Source organism: Zea mays, chromosome 9, assembly GCF_902167145.1.
Source record: "Zea mays cultivar B73 chromosome 9, Zm-B73-REFERENCE-NAM-5.0, whole genome shotgun sequence".
NCBI lineage: Eukaryota > Viridiplantae > Streptophyta > Magnoliopsida > Poales > Poaceae > Zea > Zea mays.
Window position 1 is genome coordinate 76,144,294 of NC_050104.1, and position 8,105 is coordinate 76,152,398.

Sequence of the window (8,105 nt, forward strand, 5' to 3'; positions counted from 1 at the left end):
AGGTAATTGGAGAGGATCAATGGACGAATTGTCACAAAAACCAACCCTCAGAGCTACACGATGAGAGAGTCGTATTGACAGTATTAAAGCTATCAGATTTCAATGTGGAGACATTTGTGAGGCTCTACTTGAGGTACTCAATATTTTCATATTAGTATTGAATTAATTATATAATTTTGTTGGTTATCTTATATATTAAAAATGTTTTCCTTCTTTTAATTTTAGGTATCTGATACTGATAATGATCCGGCAAAAAGCAGTGAGGCTAAAGGTCTAGCAAATAATGAACTTGGACAGTATGAATTTATAGTGGCGATAGTCATTTGGTATGAGGTATTGTATGCTGTTAATTTGAATGCAAGCAAAGGATATGCTTATTGATGTTGCTATTGAGAAAGTGCAAGGGCTTATTTCTTTCTTTGAGGGCTATAGGGAAACTGGTTTCTTAGAAGCTTTGGAGTCAGTCAAAGAAATTGCACTTGAGATAGATATTGGTACAACATTTCCTAAAAAAAGACAAATTAAAAGAAAGAGACGTTACGATGAAAACCCAGAAGACACAAATATTACCACAATGTCTCGAGAGGACTTGTTTCGAGTAGAGTATTTTGTACCTCTAGTTGATCAAGCTATAGCCTCTCTTACAACGAGATTTGAGTAGTACAAAGATTTTGGTTATAATAGCACTTGAAGGCAAAATGTTGGAGAAAATGGATTATGAGCATATCATTGAAGACTTCATTTCAAAAAATACTGAAAGAATGATGCTATTCAAATAGGTACCATTCTTGATATATCTTATTGCAATGTACTACATACTACATTATATTACACATTTAACCTTATTTTCTTTAGCCTAGCAGGCCTCATGTTTTAGTTTCGTACAGGGTCTCGAATTTTCGTAGGACGGCCCTGCTAGTTTGGGAGCAAAGCGATGGGACTAGATTCCCTTCTTGTTTATGATTAAACTAGACATTAAGGTAAATTCTGATTTCTGCTACATGGGCATCTGCATCTCATCTTGACACATCCGGACTCACGTCGATTTCTGCTAAAATCTGACTTACAACTCAACGGTATGGACCGATTATGATATAAATCGATTTGGCCGCGACATGAAAACGGCCGCTGAAGTTTGGTGCGCGAGGAAATATATAGGTATATCTATACCTACCTTGTATCATTGTCAAGGTTATTTTTAACTATCATTTTAGCTTTTCATGATGCTCTTACACTTTTCTTTAACCTAATAGGTGAGTGCTCGTGCCTTACAACGGGAACATATAATACCATGATAACTTATGTACAATTGTGTGTTATACTATTATGAGATAGAGGACGGTGTCCGTGAGCCGTTTGAGATGGCGTAGAAGTGAAACATGGGCCACAGTCGAGTGCGCCGGACACGCCCACCTGCGAGGCGCGCAGGGGGCAGTCTCAGGGATGGAACAATCTCCGGGGGACGACGGTCGAGCAGTGGCACGCAGTCATGGCGACGACGTCGGTGGAGTGTGAAAAGGAATTAGGCTTACACCTATTTCCTAAATGATTTTGGTGGTTGAATTGCCCAACACAAATAATTGGACTAACTAGTTTGCTCTAAGTGTATAAGTTATACAGGTGCCAAAGGTTCACACTTAGCCAATAAAAAGACCAAGAATTGGGTTCAACAAAGAGAGCAAGGGATAACCGAAGTGTGCCCTGGTCTGGCGCACCGGACTGTCCGGTGTGCCATCGGACAGTGTCCGGTGCACCACCGGACAGTGTCCGGTGCACCAGGGGACTTCATGCTGAACTCCTCACCTTCGGGAAAATCCAGAAGCGCTCCGCTATAATTCACCGGACTGTTCGGTGTACACCGGACAGTGTCCGGTGCTCCAGGAATGAAGCGACTCTAGAACTCGCTAGCTTCGGGAATTCGCTCCGCTATAATTCACCGGACTGTCCGGTGAGCCAGCGGAGCAACGGCTACTTCGCGCCAACGGTCACCTGCAGAAGCATTAAATGCGCGCCAGAGCGTGTAGAAGTCAGGCACGCGTGAAGTGGCGCACCAGACACTCTACAGTACATGTACGGTGTGCCACCGGACATCCAGGCGGGCCCAGCAGTCAGAGCTCCAACGGTCGGAACCCAACGGCCTGGTGACGTGGCTGGCGCACCGGACTGTCCGGTGCACCATGCGATAGACAACCTCCACCAAACGGCTAGTTTGGTGGTTGGGGTTATAAATACCCCAACCACCCCACATTCAAGTCATCCAAGTTTTCACACTTCCAACCACTTACAAGAGCTAGGCATTCAATACAAGACACACCCAAGTGATCAAATCCTCTCCAAATTCCACCCAAAGCTTTAGTGACTAGTGAGAGAGATTTGTTGTGTTCTTTTGAGCTCTTGCGCTTGGATTGCTTTCTTCTTTCTCATTCTTTCTTGAGATTAATACTCACTTGTAACCGAGGCAAGAGACACCAATTGTGTGGTGGTCCTTGCGGGGAAGTTTTGTTCCCGGTTGATTTGAGAAGAGAAAAGCTCACTCGGTCCGAGGGACTGTTTGAGAGAGGGAAGGGGTTGAAAAAGACCCGACCTTTGTGATCTCCTCAACGGGGATTAGGTTTGCGAGAACCGAACCTCGGTAAAACAAATCCGCGTGTCACACTTCCTATTTGCTTGCGATTTGTTTTCCACTCTCTCTCGCGGACTTGATCATATTTCTAACGCTAACCAGGCTTGTAGTTGTGATTAACTTTGTAAATTTCAGTTTCGCCCTATTCACCCCCCCTCTAGGCGATTTTCAATTGGTATCAGAGCCCGGTGCTTCATTAGAGCCTAACCGCTCGAAGTGATGTCGGGAGAACACGCCAAGAAGGAGATGGAGACCGGCGAAAAGCCCACTTCAAGCCATGGGAAGGCTTCATCGGAAGAGTCCCGCAAGAAGGGGAAGGGGAAGGAGAAGAAAGCCTCTTCCCACAAGTCGCATCGGAGTGGCGACAAGAAAAAGAAGATGAGGAAGGTGGTCTACTACGAGACCGATATTTCATCACCTTCCACCTCCGGCTCCGACGCGCCCTCCGTAACTTCTAAGCGCCATGAGCGCAAGAAGTTTAGTAAGATTCCCTGACACTACCTTCGCACCTCTAGACATACTCCATCGCTTTCCGTTCCATTAGGCAAACCGCCAACCTTTGACGGTGAAGATTATGCTAGGTGGAGTGATTTAATGAAATTTCATCTAACCTCACTCCACAAAAGTATATGGAATGTTGTTGAGTTTGGAGCACAGGTACCATCCGTAGGGGATGAGGATTATGATGAGGACGAGGTGGCCCAAATCGAGCACTTCAACTCCCAAGCCACAACCATACTCCTCGCCTCACTAAGTAGGGAGGAGTACAACAAGGTGCAAGGATTAAAGAGCGCCAAGGAAGTTTGGGACGTGCTCAAGACTGTGCACGAGGGTCATGAACTCACCAAGATCACCAAGTGGGAAACGATCGAGGGGGAGCTCGGTCGCTTCCGTCTACGCCAAGGGGAGGAGCCACAAGTGTAAAGCCCAAAATTTGTGTAAGAAAAAAAACTAATAAAATAAATAAATAGAAATATTTATAAGTGGGTGTTTTGAAGTTATGAAAACTTTGGTGATTATTTGGTCTTCCTTTCCTTGTGCATATTTAATAAATAGGATTATGTTGGACAAATAATAAATAAATAAATACATCTCATGCTGTAGTTCTTGTATGATTGCATTTGTATTCAAATCTATGGGACAATCTTAAAGTTTGAAAAATGGAAAAAAGAAAGAAAAGAGAAGGGTAGGAAAATAATATACACAATAAAGAAAATATAAATGAATAAAAATATATTCATTAATATTGACACTCTTGTTTGTGCATCTAAAGGCACAAGTTTGAAATTCAAACTGGTTTTTGATTTGAAATCGAGATAAAAAATAGAGAAATCAGAAAAAGAAAATAAGAAGAGAAATGAGCTACCTGCGCTACTGGGCCAAAATCCCTTTCCCTCAAGCCCAAGCGGCCCATCTACCTTGTGTCCACACGCGCGGGCACAGACATTTGGGCCCCAATATCCAGCCCCTCATCCCGCGTGCTCGCTCTCCCTTTCTCACTGCCATGTGGGCCCCCTCGGCAGTCAATCCTTCTTCCCCCACGAGCGCTCAGGTCCGTGAGGTTCGGATCGAACTGTTGCAATCGTGTGCGGAATCCGCGGGTGAACGCCGTGATCGTCGGGTTCTGGATCTTCCTCGCTTGGGATAAAGACAGAACGCCTACGCCGTTGCCCATCCAACAAGTTGTCGTGGGATTCCATCGAATTTCGCCTCCGTGAGATCCATGGCGGGCGCTCCCTGACGCTGCTCCAAAACACGCGCTCCCGCGGACTCGGCCTCCTGGATCCGGCCTGCCTCGGGCTATAAGACAGGACGCCGAGGTTGCCGTCTCTCCCTCCCTTCACTGTGAGCCACCCCCGATTGTGCAATGGAGAGAAGAGTTCGGGCGTGGCGTGAACTGAGTCCGGGAGCCATCCGCCATGGGGTTACTTCGACCTCGGCCCGCCGTTGGACGACCAGCGACCTATGTGACTCAAAGTGATTCCCAGGTGCGCGTCCTCGTTGCTGCCAGGCCGCGGCCGAGCAATTGCTCGTCGCCATCGCACTCCATGGCGCATCCGCCAAACGCCCATGACAGCGTTGTCCGTTGTCATGTTGATGGTAAGGAACCATTCATCTCGATCTCCGTACGATGCCCTGGGTGTAGTATCGAGGAAGTTAACCATGGGGCTTGGAATCGCGACCATGCAATGCACCGGTGATGGTCTCCGCCGGTGGGGGCGGCCACCGCTGGTGCGGGATCTGCTGCGTGTAGCTATCGGTGGTGGAAGACAACCCATGAACCGTAGATCGCATTATCAGTGGCCAGGATTAGAAGATAGGGCCAACTTGACTAGAGCCTATCTCCACCGTTCGATCATTTACTGACGTGTAGGATTAGATCGCGTTCAAAAGTGACCTGGACCGTTGATCCATTATCCAATGGTCCTCGCTGCTCACCAGCACATAACACGCCAGATCCAATCTTCATCGCTAGATCTAATCTGGACGGCTTAAACCGCTCGATACCCTTTCGTCGTTCACATTTTCTAAAAGAGCCCCTTCCCTTTTGTTATATTAACCCGCAGTCCACACTGTGGGGAAGCCTGAGTCTTAGGGTAATTGTGATTATGGCCCCTGTGTTTTTCTGTTATTGGCGCCCAGTCCTGGGCTTAGGGAAAATCAGGAAAATGAATTTAGAATTTGATTTTCAATAAACAAATAAATCCAGAAACTTATATAATTCATATTAAATTCATTTTAGCTCCAAATTAATTTATTCCAGAGACATTAATTTTTTTTAATATTGTCTACCACCTAGTAACACTGTATTCATTTGGATTAATCTATTCTAATCACTAAATAATTTCAGAAATTCATAACTTAATAACCGTAGCCCCGAATTTAGCGGTTCTTGTTTCTGCGATCTCGTAGCTTCACGTAGATCATTATTATGCAGTTTATTCTTATGTTTGGTGTAATGTTAATTTTTGCCTATACCATGTTTGTCTGTATTGATACGTTTAGCAGTGAGGACACGTGTCATCTGAAGATCATCCTGGTACCTGGAATCTCAAGTCCAAGGCAAGTTGTGCCCTTGATCACTTCTTTTTACCCATTCATGTCCTGATTAATCATAATGATGTGCATAGGTTAATTTTGATGGGACCCAATAGGTCACCCTAGTTTGACTATCTTTATGCCTTGTTTACCACTAAACTTCTGGGTAGTACTTGCTAGTGCTTTATGTGGATTTGGGCATTGAGATACACATTATTCATGATTATACTTTTGTTATCCGTTGTTATTTACTGTTCATGATAAGATCATTATGTTAATTGGAACATGGAGCGACCACCCGGGAAAACAGTGCTACCATAAGGGTTTATGGACGCCCTTGGCTGATTAATTAGGAAAGCTAGTGGAGGACTACCTTACCCGAAAGGGGCAAGGGCAGTAGGGGAGTGGTCAGTGTAGGGAGGTCCTTGGGATGATTTTGCTGCGATGGCGATCATGCGAGGGGTCCCTGCATTGGAGCTTTCTATAAACTGTAGCGGGTTTTCTGAAGCTAGTGGAACTTTGTAAAGGCCTCGTAGTGTTACCCTGCCTCGCCTCCTCGGTAGAGGTGTATGAGAAGTCGCAATCCCTTGGCAGATGGGTAACATGACTTGTGGGTAAAGATGCGCAATCTCTGCAGAGTGTAAAACTGGTATACTAGCCGTGCTCACGGTCATGAGCAGCTCGGACCCTCACATGATTAATTTATGGAACTAAATTCAATTTGTCATATGCATTGCATCGCAGGTGATGTTGTTACTTTTGTTCTACTAATTAATTGGGTTTGGTATTTACTTATACTTAGTAATTGTTAAGAAAATTTTGACCAACTTTAAAAGCAATGCTCAGCTCTAACCATCCTCTTTGGTAAGTCTTACACTTCACATGAACTCCCACCTTTGGCGAGTTCATTCACATTATTCCCCACAACTTGTTGAGCGATGAACGTATGTGAGCTCACTCTTGCTGTCTCACACCCCCACAGGTCAAGAACAGGTACCGCAGGATGAGGCGCGTGGAGGATGCTGTGCGAGTTCGTGAGAGGTCTAGGCCGTCGTCTCCCAGTCAACTCTGGGTTGCTGCGCTGTTGTCTCCTTATAATGTAATTATTTATTTTGCATAGAACTCCTGTTATATAGTAAAGATGTGACATTCGATCCTGTGCCATGATTCATCATAAGTGTGAGTCTTGGTCCCAGCACACCTGGTGATTATGTTCGCGCCCGGGTTTTGGACCCCCTAAAATCCGGGTGTGACAGAAGTGGTATCAGAGAAATGTTGACTGTAGGACGAAACCTAGATAGAACTGGACAACCAATACTTACTTACCTTTGCTACTCTGATTCTTTCTAAACTTTTCTTAATCTTTTCTCATCTAATTCTGCTTTACTCTGATTATTCTTACCTTTTCCTTCTAAAGACAAATGTGGATTTCACACTTTAAAATCCTGTATCTAAAAGTGATTTTTAGGAATAGGAAACCTAATCTTAGGAACAAAAACAAAACTATTTTTATCTATGCACTTGAATGTTTGCTCTTGTGATTTTTGTCTGATTTGGTTCTTTGATTGAGTGTGATGAGTAATGTCCACAATTACATATGCATATACATATAGGCATAAATATAAATAAATAAAATTCATAAGATAACTAAATAATCTAGATTATCCTTCATTAAAGATCTATCTCATCTCAATAAATCAATCTCATCTTAAAAGATACCCTCTCACCTTAATAGATTCATCTTATCTTGAAAAGATGTTATCTTATCCTAATAGATCTAACTGACCTCATATCTTAACCGATCTAATCTAGATCCCATCTAATCTAATATTATCCAATCTAAAGTGAGTTATTAACAGGTTAGTTAATCTGGTGATATGGGTTAGACACTGCTTCTACAAACATAACTTAACCTAAATTAATGTCTTATACCAATTCGGCCTCATGCAACTATCCTAACCATCCGATGGTTGCATAATCCCTCTGTGTTAACCTAACAGAGCTTCTAACCTACCTACACCATATACCTCATCCTGTCTCAAAAGGATTCTAACATATCCTAATAATATATATCCTACCCTCGTAAATCTATCTAACCTAAACTAGTCCATTCTAGTCACAGCCAACCTAATCTAGATCCTGATCTAATGTGATCTACTTAAACAGATTAGTGATACTGGTAGAAGAGATTAGACCCTACTAGCCAAGTATTAACTTAACTTAGCACATTAGACCAACTCAACCAGTAGAGTCATGATGAGTTGCATAATCTATCTATCCCCACTAACCTTAAACAAACTTTTGACCCACATCATGTAGTCTATCTCATCCAAATCTATATTCCCTAACTCCGTTGATATACACTAACCTCGAATCAATGAGACCAAGACCGAAGAAGAAAAGATCAACATCGACAAAGAAGGATATAACAGTCAAAGCAAAT